The sequence below is a fragment of the Erinaceus europaeus genome, chromosome 16, assembly GCF_950295315.1.
Source record: "Erinaceus europaeus chromosome 16, mEriEur2.1, whole genome shotgun sequence".
In the NCBI taxonomy this organism is placed as follows: Eukaryota; Metazoa; Chordata; class Mammalia; order Eulipotyphla; family Erinaceidae; genus Erinaceus; species Erinaceus europaeus.
In genome coordinates, this window is record NC_080177.1 from 47824831 (window position 1) to 47836324 (window position 11494).

Consider the following 11494-nt stretch of genomic DNA (forward strand, 5'->3'; position numbering starts at 1 on the left):
AGAATATCCAAAGCTTAATTAATTTACCTGGGCCACTTAATTTTAATTTTTTTTTCCAAAACACTGCTCAGCTCTGGTTTATGGTGGTATAGGGGATTGACCTGGGACTTTGGAGTCTCAGGCATAAGATTCTTTTTGCATAACCATTATTTCCCCTACCCACCACTTATTTTTTATTCATTACATGAAAAAGTTTCTTATGAGGCAGAGAAAGAGGACCAGAGACAGGGGTAGATAGCATAACAGTTATGCAAAGAGAACTGAGCAGTGCTCTGGTAACAACAGAAAAAGGAGCACTACTCTGTTACATGTAATGCTGGGGATTGAGCCAGGACCCTCAGGCATGAAAGGACTATGCTCTGCTAGTTGAGCCATCTTCACAGTTACTGAACAGTTTATTTTATTTTATTAGTTATTTAATATCGGTTTACAAAATTACAAGGTAACGGGTATAATTCCACACTATTCCCACCACCAGAGACCTATCGATGTGCCCATTCTCTCCATTGGAAACTGCAGTGGTCCTCCCAAGATCACAGACATGGGTTGACTATTGTTTCTTTTCCTTTTTTTAAATAATATACTTTTTTATGGGAGTCGGACGGTAGTGCAGCAGGTTAAGCGCCAGTGGTGCAAAGTGCAATGACAGGCCTAAGGATCCCGGTGTGAGCACCCGGCTCCCCACCTGCAGGGGAGTGGTGAATCAGGTCTGCAGGTGTCTATCTTTCTCTCCCCATCTCTGTCTTCCCCTGCTCTCTCCATTTCTCTCTGTCCTATCCAACAACAATATTAATAACAACAATAATAACTACAATAATAAAACAAGGCCAACAAAAGGATATATATATAGAGATAGATAGATAGATAGATAGATGTCTATTAATGAGAAAGATAGGAGGAGAAAGGACCAGTCATCACTCTGGTACATGTGCTGCTAGGGATGGAACTCAGGACCTCATGCTTGAGAGTCCAACCCTTTATCCACTGCACCACCTCCCAGATTATGACTATTACTTCTCTAACTATATTTTTGCCCATTTCCCCCCCTATGGTCCTGCCTTCTCTCCCTTTCTAAATCACAGCTACACCTATTGCTATTTCTGAGTATCTTTTTTTTCCCCCTCTTCTCTATCTGGGACCTGATGGAAATGGGTTTCAGAACGCTTTCTTGGAATATAGGCCAAAATTCTTTATTTTTTTATTATCTTTATTTATTGGATAGAGACAGCCAGAAATTGAGAGGGTAGAGGCTATAGAAAGGGGAAGAGTGAGAGAGAGCAGCAACACTGCTTCACCACTTGCAAAGCTTTCCCCCTGCAGGTGGGGACTGGGGCTTGAACCCAGGTCCTTGCACATTGTGACATGTGCACTCAACTAGGTGCACCACCACCTGGCCTCAATCTATTTTTATTTAAGTTTTATATATTTATGAGAAAGATAGGAGGAGAGAGAGAAGGAACCAGCTATCACTCTGGTATATGTGCTGTCGGGGATTGAACCTAGGGTCCTAAGTGTTTGAGAGTCCAATGCCTTATCCACTGTGCCATCTCCCGGACCACCAAAATTCTTTTTGAGATGCAGAAGGTGGGAATTCTGGCTTCTATAATTACTTCTCCACTGGACATGGTTATTAGCAGGTCGATCCACACCCCCAGCCTGTTTCTATCTTTCCCTAATGGAACAATTTATTTATTTATTTTTAAAGATTTTATTTATTCATGAAGCAGATAGGTGGAGAGAGAGAGAGAGAAAGAACCAGACATCACTCTGGTGCCTGTGCTGCTGGGGATTGAACTTGGGATCTCATGCTTGAGAGTCCAATGTTTTATGCACTGTGCCACCTCCCAGACCATGAACAATTTATTTTTAATATATTGTCACTGCAAAGACTTCTCTGCTTAAAGCCAACTATTTTTTTTCAGATAGAAAAAGAGGGAGAGGGGCCATATGGTGGCGCATCTGGTTGAGTGTACATGTTATAGTGGGTTTGAGCCTTCAGGGAGAAAGCTTTGTGAGTGGTGAAGCAGGGCTGCAGATGTCTCTCTATCTCTCTCCTCTATCTCCCCATTCCCCTCTCCATTTCTGGCTGTCTCTATCCAATAAATAAATAAAGATAATAAAAAATCTAAAATAAAAAAGAGGGAGAGACAGCACACCAAAGCTGTGTACCAGGGACACAGACCTGTGTCACACGCCAAACAAACCAAGTGCACTTCTTGGTGAGTTTTCTGCTAGCCCCACCCTCTTTAAAAATAGATCTCCTGGGAGTCGGGCTGTAGCGCAGCAGGTTAAGCGCAGGTGGCGCAAAGCACAAGGACCGGCATAAGAATCCCGGTTCAAGCCCCGGCTCCCCACCTGCAGGGGAGTCGCTTCACAGGCGGTGAAGCAGGTCTGCAGGTGTCTTTCTCTCCCCCTCTCTGTCTTCCCCTCCTCTCTCCATTTCTCTCTGTCCTATCCAACAACAACAACAACAATAATAACTACAACAATAAAACAACAAGGGCAACAAAAGGGAATAAATAAAATAAATATTAAAAAAAAATTTTTAATTATAAAAAAATAGATCTCCTTTTTTAAAAAAAATTTATTTATCCCCTTTTTTGTTGCCCTTGATTTTATTGTTGTTGTTGTTATTGATGTCATCGTTGTTAGGCAGGACAGAGAGAAATGGAGAGAGGAGGGGAAGACAGAGAAGGGGAGAGAAAAAGAAAGATACCTGTAGACCTACCTGCTTCACTGCCTATAAAGCAATTCCCCTGCAGGGGAGGCGAACCGGGATCCTTATGTTGGTCCTTGTGCTGTGCGCCACCTGCGCTTAACCCGCTCGCTGCACTACCGCCCAACTCCCTAGATCTCCTCTTTTATTATGATGGAAAGAATAGGAAAATGAGAGCATCATCTAGCATGTGCAGTTGCTAGGTATTGAATTTATATATATAAGTCTTGTGTGACTTTTTATTTTATTATTGTTTTGTCTTGCTTTTTATTATTATCTTTATTGGCTAGAGACAGCCAGTAATAGAGAGGAAGGGGGTAATAGGGAAGGAGAGAGAGAGAGACATCCTCAACACTGCTTCACCACTAGCAAAGATTTCCTCCTTAGGTGGGGACTGGGGCCTCAAACCTGAACCCTTGCACGCTGTAATGTGCACTCAGCCAGGAACACCACCACCTGGCCCTTATTGCTTTTTTTTTTTTTCTTTCTGTTTTTACTAGAGCACTGTTCAGCTCTGGTTGTGCTGGGGATTGAACCTGGGTAGCTCAGAGCCTCAGGTTTGGAACTTATTTGCATAACCATTTTGTTGTCTCCTCTGCCCTCTTCCTCTTCTTGTTCTTTTAATATTTATGTATCTATTACTTGTTGTAATTAGAGAGATATAGAGAGAAAGAGGCACACACAGAGAGACCAGAGCATTGCTCAGCTCTGACTGATGGTGGTGCTGGGAACTGAGCATGGGACCTTGGATCCCTAGGCATAAAAACCTTTTACATAACCATTATGCTGTCTCCCCAGCCCTGAATTACTTAATAACAAGAGGGGAGCAGGTGGTGATACATCTGGTTGAGTGCACACATTACAGTGTTCAAGGACTGGGGTTCAAGCCTCTGATTTCCACCTATGGGGGAAAGCTTCTCAAGTGGCAAAGTAGTTCTGCAGGTGTCTCTCTCTCTGTCTCCCTTTCTATCTTACCCTCCCCTCTCAGTTTCTCTCTGTCTCTACCCAATAAATCAGTAAATAAATAAAATATTAGAGAGAGAGAGGACACCAGAGCATTTTTATGGCACATGCAATGCCAGGGACCAAACTCAGGATCTCATGCCTGAGAGAAAGCAATGCTTTATTCACTATGCTGTCTCCCAAACTGCTGAGTGTTTTTTTTTTTTACTTTTTCTTCTTTTTTTTTTAATTTTTTTTATCAGTGCCCAGGCCTCATACATGTAAGTCATCCTCTCTCCACTGAGTCACTTCCCTAATCCACTTGTGAACAAATAAAATAGAAATTTGGTCCTAGAAGCCCTGTGGGGCTGAGGGTCCCTTAGGCAAAGACTTGGAGAAGAAAAAACATCAGAGAGCATTCCCTGGAATTGCAGCTCAAAGGGACTTTATAGGGCACCGTGACTGAGGAAGTACTACAAAGGAAAATGGTAATATGGAGGCCTGGGAGGTGACACAGGAGGATGAAGTGCTGCACTCAAGCATGGGGTCCTGAGTTTGATCCTCAGCATCACATGTGCCAGAATGATGCTCTGGTTTGCTCTTATTTTAATAAATATTTTAAAAAGAAAAAGTTGGGGGCCAGGTAGTAGCATAGTGGATTAAGTGCACATGGTGCAAAGCGCAAGGACTGGCAAAAGGATCCAAGTTCGAGCTCCCGACTCCCCACCTGCAGGGGGTCGCTTTACAAGCAATGAAGCAGGTCTGCAGGTGTTTATCTTTCTCTCCCCCTGTCTGTCTTCCCCTCCTCTCTCCATGTCTCTCTGTCTTATCCAACAACAACAACAATAACAATAATAACAAGGCAACAAAAATGGGGAAAATAGCCTCCAGGAGCAGTGGATTTGGGGTGCAGGCTCTGAGCCCTAGCAGTAACCCTGGAGGCAAAAAAAAAAAAGCTAATATCTCAAGTGATAATTTTAAAGAATTATTTATGAGAGAAAGGAGGGAGAGAGAGCACTTTAAAATGTTTATTTTTTAAGATTTTATTTATTCATGAAGAAGATAGGAGGAGAGAGAGAGGGAGGGAGGGAGAATCAGACATTTACTCTGGTACATGTGCTGTCAGGAATTGAATTTAGGACCTCACACTTGATAGTCCAGTGCTTTATATACTGCGCCACCTCCCGGACCACTTTATTTACTTATTTATTTATTTATTTATTTGCCTCCAAGGTTATCACTGGGGCTCAATGCCAACACTACAAATCCACTGCTCCTGGAGGCTATTTTTCCCATTATGTTGCCCTTGTTGTTGCTGTTGCCCTTGTTGTGGTTGTTACTGTTATTGTTGTTATAACTGTTGTTGTATAGGACAGAGAGGAATCGAGAGAGGAGAGGAAGACAGAGGAGGAGAGAAAGGTGGACACCTGTAGACCTGCTTTACCACTTGTGAAGTGATCCCCTTGCAGGTAGGGAGCCGGGGCCTCTAACCGCGATTCTTGCACCGGTCCTTGCGCTTTGCACCCTGTGCGCTTAACCTGCTGCACTACCTCCCGACCCCTACTCTTTATTTCAGAGAGAGTGAAAGAGACCACAGTACCGAAGCTTCCTTCATTATGGTGGGGGCTGGGCTCGAACCTGGGTGGCAAAGCATTGCACTAGCCAGGTGAACTATTCCATGATCCTAGCCAAGCCAGACTAGACATTTCTTTTTTATTATTTTCTCTATTTATTTTATTGACACCAAGGTTACCACTGGGGCTTGGTGCCTAAACTATGAATCCACCATTCCCAGTGGCCATTTTTCTCTTTCTTTCTTTCTTTCTTTCTTTCTTCCTTTCTTCCTTCCTTCCTTCCTTCCTTCCTCCCTCCCTCCCTTCCTTTCTTCCTTCTTTCCTTCTTTCTATTATACTTGATAGGACAGGAAGAAATTGAGAGGGGAGGGGAGGTTGAGAGGGAGAAAGATAGACACCTGCAGACCTGCTTTGCCATTAGGCAGGAGCTTGGACCCCATTCCTTGCTGGGGGCTCGCCAGGGGCTCTGGGATCTTTACACCAATCGGTGTGCTTAACCAACCCACTGTGCTACCACCTGGCCCCCCAGACCAGAATTTATTTATTTATTTATTTTGTTAAAGAATGTATTTATTTATTCATGAGAAAGATAGGAGGAGAGAAAGAACCAGCTATCACTCTGGTACATGTGCTGCTGGGGATCAAACTCAGGACCTCATGCTTGAGAGTCTAGTGCCTTAGCCACTGCGCCACCTCCGACCAGACCAGAATTTCTAGGGCAGACTTGGCACACCTTCTGGGCCAGGTGAGCACTGTCCCAGTCCCACCCCAGTTCAGTATGCAGGAAGCCCATGCACACCAGGGACAGAAAGCCTGGCCAAGTGAAACCTCAGTTAATCCCCGAATCTAGTTTCTGTCTAGACTATCCCCTCTTGCCCCACCAGGGCTCAGTCTCCCTTTGTCCCCTGAACCCTCTGGGAGGGGCACAGTTGCACCATAATCCCAAGGTCCTGGAAGGGGTCTCACATCCCAACTCCATTGTGACCCCAGCCCCACTTGATAGACATCCTTCTGAGTTCCAAGTCTGGCTCCACATCTGCCATGGCCTTAGGCAATCTGTTCCCTTCTCTCCATTTTTCTTTCCCTACTTGCACAATACAGACCCTGGATTGGAGGTTCCCATACTGCTCTAAGAGTCATTGATTTGCACAGGGATGGGGTGGGTGAGATTAATCAGGTGAGCTCTTAGATAAATGTTCATCTTCTCCTCTAATTAGTTTTTCCAAGTCATTTTATTGGGGTATTTGTTTACAGTACAGTTGTTGTTGACACATGGTACAGTTTCTCTTCTTTGCATAAGAACTATCCAAGAAATACTCACACACCCAACTTAAGTCCTCTTTCATCATCTTGCACCAGAATCCTACTTTTTGCCCTCTTCTTTATCCTCCCTCCCTTCCTTCCTTTTCTTTCCTTCTTCCTTCCTTCCTTCCTTCATTTCTTTCAAGTTGTTTGTTTAAGAAAGAGAAAGGGAAAGAGAGAGAAGGAGGGAGAGAGAGAAACCAGAGCATCACTGGCACATACAGCAATGAGGCCCAAACTTGGTAACTCATGCTTTTAAAGTACTAAGCTCTAGTGGCCCCAGAGGTAGTATAGTGAATAAAGCACTGGACTCTCAAGCATGAGGTCCTGAGTTTGAATACTGACATTGCATGTGCCAAGAGGTGTTGTGGTTCTCTCTCTCCTCTTGCTTTCTCTTATCAATCAATAAATAAATATTTAAAAGAAAGGAAAGAAGGAAGAAAGGAAGGAAGGAAAAAAGTCCTAAGCTTTCACCATTTCACCATCTCCCAGTCCACCCAATTACTTCTAGACTTCTGATTCCAAGTCTTCTCTTTTGGTAAATCCTCAGGTTTGGATTGTCCCCTCCCCCATGCCCTGCTTCACATCTAACCATCGTCCAGTCCCCCTTCTCCAGCCTTACTGCACTGCTGTCTTGGCAGGCTGAGGGTATGCTTCACGTAGCCAACTTCTTCTGCCTCTCTCCAGCTAAATGGAGAAAGAGAACATTCTACTCAGTCCTTTGTGCTCTTTTAGGGCTCAGCAGTGTTTGCTATGGGTCCTAAAGTGCTAAAGATAAAAAGTCAACCAGTGATCCATGAAGAGAACCCCAAGATTAAGTCCAGTTCCGGGTTGTGTCACTGAGACCAGGACACAGGTATCTTTTAAGAGAGAATCAGAGCATCACTCTAACAGGGATTGAACTCAGGACCTCACACTTGAAAGTCTAAAGCTCTAATCACTGCACCACATCCTGCCCCACCACACCCACACATGCAGTAATTTATTCCTTCTTTCTGGTAAGGAACCTTTCTTATCAGAGCACTGCTCATCTTTGAATTGTGGTAGTACCTGGGATTGAACCTGGGATCCTTACTGCCCCAGGCATGAAGATCTGTAACAAATTTCTGTGCTATTTCCCTGTATATAACTGTTATTTCTGGGGGTCAGTCTGTAGTACAGCTGGTTAAGCGCACATGGTGTCAAACTCGAGGACCACTGTAAGGATCCCAGCTCGAGCCCCCGGCTCCCCACCTGCAGGGAGTCATTTCACAGGCGGTGAAGCAGGTCTGCAGGTGTCTATCTTTCTCTCTCCCTCTCTGTCTTCCCCTCCTCTCTCCATTTCTCTCTGTCCTATCCAACAACAATGACAGCAATAACAACAATAATAATAACCACAATGATAAAAACAAGGGCAACAACAAAAAAAGAAAACAAGGGCAACAAAAAGAAAAATAAATAAATTAATTAATTAAATATTAAAAAATATTACTCAGCTATAAAAAAATGGTGACTTTACCATTTTCAGCCAATCTTGGATGGACCTTGAAAATTCATGTTAAGTGAAATAAGTCAGAAACGAAGGATGAATATGGGATGATCTCACTCTCAAGCAGAAGTTGAAAAACAAGATCAGAAGAGAAAACATGAGAGTCAGCCAGTAGCGCAGCGGGTTAAGCTCATGTGGCGCAAAACTCAAGGACGGGTGTAAGGATCCCAGTTTGAGCCCTGGGCTCCCCACCTGCAGGGGTGTCGCTTCACAGGCGGTAAAGCAGGTCTGCAGGTGTCTGTCTTTTTCTCCCCCTCTCAGTCTTCCCCTCCTCTCTCCATTTCTCTCTGTCCTGTCCAACAATGACGACATCAGTAACAACCACAATAATAACTACAACAATAGAACAACAAGGGCAGGGTGCATAATGGTTATGCAAAGAGACTTTCATGCCTGAGGTTCTCAAGTCCCAGGTTCAATCTCTCACACTGCCATAAGCCAGAGATGAGCAGTGCTCTGATTAAGAAAGAAAGAAAGAAAGAAAGAAAGAAAGAAGGAAGGAAAGAAAGAAAGAAAACAAGGGCAACAAAAGGGAATAAATAAATAAATATTAATAAAAAAATTTTTAAAAAGAAGAGAAAACACAAGTAGAACCTGAACTGGAATTGGCATATTACACCAAAGTTAAAGACTCTGGGGTGGGTGGGGGGGAGAATACAGGTCCAAAAAGGATGACAGAGGACCTAGTGGGGGTTGTATTGTTATATGGAAAACTGGGAAATGTTATGCATGTACAATATTGTTTTTACTGTCAAATGTAAAACAGTAATTTCCCAATAAAGAAATTTAAAAAATACATTAATAACTATTATTTCTTCAACTAGATCTCAGTTTGAGGGCACTTAAAGTACTTCCTTTGACTTTTTAAAAATTTTTCTTTTGAGTTGGGGAGATAGTATAATGATTATGCAAATGACTTATGACTGAGGCTCCAAAATCCCAGGTTTAATCCCCAGCACCACCATAAGCCAGAGTTTAGCAGTGCTCTGGTTAAAAGGAAAAAAAAAATCTTTCTTTTAAGGAGTGAATCAATAGCTTCACAGTATGCAACACAAGCAAGTAACGTCCCAAGCTGAATTTTATTATTCTTAGAGAGAGAGGTTAGAGAGCACTGCTCCACCACTCAGGAAGTTCCCTTTTACTGCTGACCATGGTGCTAGGGATAGAAGCCAGGACCTCAGGGGCCAGGCAGTAGTACACCTGATAAAGTGCATGTATTACCATGCACAAAGATCTGGGTTCAAGCCCCTGGTCCCCACCTGCAAGGGGAAAGCTTCATCAGCAATGAGCCAGAGCTGCAGGTATCTCTCCGTCTTTTTCTCCCTATCTCTCCCTCCCTCTCAATTCCTCTCTGTTCTTTTTTTAATATTTATTTATTTATTCTCTTTTTGTTGCCCTTATTGTTTTACTGTTGTAGTTATTGTTGTTATTGATGTCGTCATTGTTGGATAGGACAGAGAGAAATATAGAGAGGAGGGGAAGACAGAGAGGGGGAGAGAAAGACAGACACCTGCAGACCTGCTTCACAGCCTGTGAAGTGACTCCTCTGCAGGTCGGGAACCGGGGGCTCGAACCTGTGTCCTTACGCCGGTCCTTGCACTTTGCGCCACCTGCGCTTAACCCGCTAACATGCTGCGCTAGGCCCGACTCCCCTACTGTCTCTTTCTGCCTCACTGCCTCTCTGTTTCTTTTCTTTTCTTTTTAATTTAATTTAATTGTTATTGGACAGAGACAGAGAGAAATTGAGAGAGGAGGGGGAGATAGAGAGGGAGAGAGACAGAGAGGCACCTGAAGCTCTAGAGCCTCACCACTCATGAAACTTTCCCCCTGCAGGTAGGGACCAGGGGCTTGAACCTAGGTCCTTTCACAGTGTAATAATGTATATGCTTAACTAGATGCACCACCACCTGAACCCATGAGTAACTTTTTCATTCAAATAGAAAGCTTTGGAGCTTTCCTCTGGTGCCATAGCACTTCCTGTGTAGTACTGGGGCTAGACCCTAGGGGCCATATAAATGACAAGGTATACACCACATCCTGTGAGATAGCTCTCCAGTGCAAATCCATCTTAGATAAAGGAAAACAAGTTCTTCACCTCTGGCTTGGAGGCTTGGTCCCAATATAATTCCATGCAGCTCTATAGAGGACACTTGGGTTTCTGTTTATGACTGAGAGCCTGGAGGTGGAGAGAGGGTGCCTCTGTGGTGGAACATGACAGCAGACTGTGGGTGTTCAATAAATACTGAATGATTACAAGGTGTGTGTGTACAAGCTTGTGTCCCTGCTTCTGTGCTTGAAGGTGGGGGATGCCTTTGTGTAAAACTCTAGATAAAGTGTTGTGTCTATGTAAATCTGTATGTCTGTCAGCAGATATGTCTAGTTTTTATTTCAAGTTATTTACTGCTGCCTTGCCATGTGTGCAACCCACGTTCAAGGTTGCTCCTCAGTGCATTGAAGAAAGCTTCAATGCTGTGGTCTCTCTCTCTCTCTGTATGTATCTTATTTATTTATTAATATTTATTTATTCCCTTTTGTTGCCCTTGTTGTAGTAATTATTGTTGTTATTGATGTTGTCGTTGTTAAGATAGGACAGAGAGAAATGTAGAGAGAAGGAGAGACAGAGAGGAGGAGAGAAAGACACTTGCAGACCTGCTTCACCGCCTGTGAAATGACTCCCCTGCAGGTGGGAAGCTGGAGGCTAGAACTGGGATCCTTGTGCCAGTCCTTGCGCTTTGCGCCATGTGCATTTAACCCGCTGAGCTACCTGCCTGACCCCCTATAAAGAAAACCAGAGCATCACTTTGGCACATGTGATGCTGGGAATGGAACCTGGTACCTCATGCCTGAGAGTTCAACTTTTTATCCACTTCGCCCCTTCCCAGGTCATTGTAATGTCTTTATTTTATTTTATTTTATTTATTTTCAGCTCGGAGAAGATTTTTATTTTATTTTTTTAGGCTCAGTTATGGAAAAAAAAATAGGGACCAGTGAGTTAGTGTGCTTATTTATTGCCACTGGGTTATTGCTGGGGCTTGGTGATAGCACTACAACTCCACCACTCCTGGCAGGCATTTTTTCCTTCTTTTTTCTTTCTATTTTATTTAATAAAACAGAGGGAAATTGAGAGGGGTGGGAGAGAAAGAGAGAGAGAGAGAATGACCTGTAGACCTGCTTCACCACTTGTGAAGCATCCCCCTGCAGGTAGGAAGCTCAAGCACAAGGTAATGTGCATTCATTCCATCAGGGGTTCCACTGCCTGGTTCCTAGTATGCTTACTTTGTCACTGGCATGAACCAGGTTCAAGCCTGGCCCCCTCTACGCTGAAGGAAGCTATACTGCTGTGCTGTCTTTTCCCCTATCTGGAAAAGTTGACCTGAAGTGGTAAAGCCCCAATGATAACAAACAACAAAACAAACTAATAAAAAACAGATA